The sequence below is a fragment of the Salvelinus sp. IW2-2015 genome, linkage group LG10 (genome assembly GCF_002910315.2).
Source record: "Salvelinus sp. IW2-2015 linkage group LG10, ASM291031v2, whole genome shotgun sequence".
Classification (NCBI taxonomy): Eukaryota; Metazoa; Chordata; class Actinopteri; order Salmoniformes; family Salmonidae; genus Salvelinus; species Salvelinus sp. IW2-2015.
Window position 1 is genome coordinate 21,033,757 of NC_036850.1, and position 2,898 is coordinate 21,036,654.

General features: G+C 43.1%; 1 protein-coding gene and 1 long non-coding RNA gene across 4 annotated transcripts in view; both read left to right on the forward strand.

The window, feature by feature from the left end:
* LOC111969515 (leucine-rich repeat-containing protein 49) overlaps window positions 1-2,898 on the forward strand; it is a 90,530-nt gene that overhangs the window by 59,298 nt on the left and 28,334 nt on the right. The gene's annotated exons all lie outside the window — the stretch shown is intronic.
* LOC111969519 (uncharacterized) lies at window positions 205-1,290 on the forward strand. 2 transcript variants are annotated; one of them, XR_011480510.1, is made up of 2 exons: window positions 205-236; window positions 513-1,290. It is a non-coding gene; the product is annotated as an uncharacterized lncRNA (long non-coding RNA). The 2 variants fall into 2 exon arrangements; XR_011480509.1 differs by lacking the exon at window positions 205-236 and adding an exon at window positions 266-313.

A 2,898-nucleotide genomic window follows, 5' to 3' on the forward strand; every position in this document is an offset into this window, starting at 1 on the left:
TTCCGTCAGCCTGCCTCAACAGGCTCTCCACACAGGGAAAGTGAGAGGGTGAGGGGTAGAGACCTGGTAAACTCCATAAGACCTACGTACGCATACTGACACATACTTAGAAACAAGGTACAGCATACTGGACACTACTAGAAACAGGTACAGCATACTGACACATACTAGAACGGTACAGCATACTGAACATACTGGAAACAGAGTACAGCATACTGGACACATACTAGAAACGGGTACAGCATGTGGACACATACTAGAACATACAGCTAATGAAAACAGTTACAGCATACTGGACACATACTAGAAACAGGTACAGCATCTGAACACATACTAGAAACAGGTACAGCATACTGACACATACTAAGAAACAGGTACAGCTACTGGACACATACTAGAAAAACATGGTACAGCCTACTTGGAAACAGGTACAGCATACTGGACACATACTAGAAAACAGGACAGCATACTGGAAACAGGTACAGCATTACTGCGACACATACTAGAAACAGGTACAGCATACTGGAAACAGGTACAGCATACTGGACACATACTAGAAACAGGTACAGCATACTGGAAACAGGTACAGTATACTGGACACATACTAGAAACAGGTACAGCATACTGGACACATACTAGAAACAGGTACAGCATACTGGACCTACTGGAAACAGGTACAGCATACTGGACCACTTCTTCTACTACAGCATATTGGACACTCTCCTGCTGCTCTGTCTCACCATGTTAACCCATCTTCATCATCACGTGGTGTCAGTCAGTCAAGTTTTGGGGAATTTTGGGGTTCGATTATTTTCATAACTGGAAAAACATATTCTGATCGAAGATGCATGTGGATTTTTCTTTTGAAGGCAACTTTGGGGGGGTTCTCACCAGCCGGGCCTCATAAGCTTGAATGCACATTATCATGGAAAAGACAATATGGATGTTTGTTTTATACTCTGTTCTTCCTATTCAACTTGATTCCAGGATGCACAGAGCTATAGAGCTATATACTTGAGAAAGTCATTGTGAGCGTGCATTGTCATCCCTAAAGAGGAACACTCTTTGCACTTTAAAGCCTTCATAAAGACCCTGTTCATGATCTCCAGCTGAAGATTACAATGAGTGTGTCCCATTGAGCCTAGAATGATTGTGTCATGATAATCCTCTTCTTAATGTTACTCTCTCTCTCTGCCTGGCGTGATGACAAGGGCACAAAATACACATTTTCTTTTCGGACCACTCATTTTCTGTATTGTACTTAGTAATAAAATATTCCTTAACACTTAACTGTTCCATGTTTATTGCTCCTGTAGTGTCTCTGTTGATCAAGAAACCATGCTGCAGGAAATGTATTCTCCATCCATCAATCATCAAATTACCCAGAGCTAATATTTTGACTGAATCAGACAGATGATTTAGCACAAAAACATATAATCCAAAGTTGTTTTTTTGTTTTGTTATATTTATCTCTTTTGACCATTAAACCCTAAGTATGTTATACTATATTATACCACCTCTGGCTCCTCTGATCTCTGACTATTAACTGAATTGTTTTGAAGAACAGCACTATATCCAGCCACCTCCTAATACATTAGACTGAGCCGTGTGCTAATGCTGTTCCACAGTACCTCAGTGTCCCTCCCTGTGCATGCTCTACCCTGCACTGGGACATCCAGGGGCAATGGAAAGGGCCCTCTCTCCTGTTGAACTCAGAAAGGAATGTTCTTGCAGGCTTCGATAGAGCAGACTGGTTTACTACCAGCTGTTCCTGGTCCCCTCACTCACTACAACTACTCTGTAGGGAGGCTGGGCTCTCCACGCCTCCTGTGCTGTCAATGGTTTACAGTCAAGGGTTTCCAAAGTCAACTCCAGACACCTGTGGCACTAAACAGGATTGGTGAAAAGGGAAACTGGAGCTCTGCCGGAGTAGGAGAGTAGAGAATGGAAGCTATTAGAAATGGTTTTCTGAATTGAATGTTCGATGTGCAACTGAATAAACAGAAGCATCTTGGGGAGAGGCAACTGTGGTTCAAGTGTAAGTACTACTGCTCTTAGACAGTGTAATGTCCTACTGCTCTTAGACAGTGTAATGTCCTACTGCTCTTAGACAGTGTAAGTCCTACTGCTCTTAGACATTGTAATGTCCTACTGCTCTTAGACAGTGTAATGTCCTACTGCTCTTAGACAGTGTAATGTCCTACTGCTCTTAGACAGTGTAATGTCCTACTGCTTACTGCTCTTCAGACAGGTGTAATGTCCTTACTGCTCTTGACAGTGTAATGTCTACTGCTCTTAGACAGTGTATGTCCTACTGCTCTCAGACAGTGTAATGTTCTACTGCTCTCAGACAGTTAGTCCTACTGCTCTCAGACAGTGTCTGTCCTACCGCGTACTCTAGACAGTGTAATGTCTACTGCTTCTCAGACAGTGTATTGTCCTACCGCTCTCAGTAAAGTGTTAATGTCCTACTGCTCTAGACAGTGTATGTCTACTGCTCTCAGACAGTGTATGTCCTACTGCTTCCTAGTTACAGTGTAATGTCTACTGCTCTTAAGAATGTGTAACTGTCTACTGGCTCTAGAGCAGGTATGTTCTCTTGCTCTCAGACAGTGTAATGTCCTACTGCTCTCAGACAGTGTAATGTCTACTGCTCTTAGACAGTGTAATGTCCTACTGCTCTCAGCAGTGTAATGTCCTTACTGCTCTCAGACAGTGTAAGTCCTGACTGCTCTAGACAGTGTAATGTCCTACTGCTCTAGACAGTGTAATGTTCCTACCTGCCTCTCAGACAGTGTAGTCCCTACTGCTCTCAACAGTGTATGTCCTACCTGCTCTCAGACAGTGTAGTGTCCTACTCTCTCAGACAGTGTAAGTCCTACTTGTCTGTCCGACAGT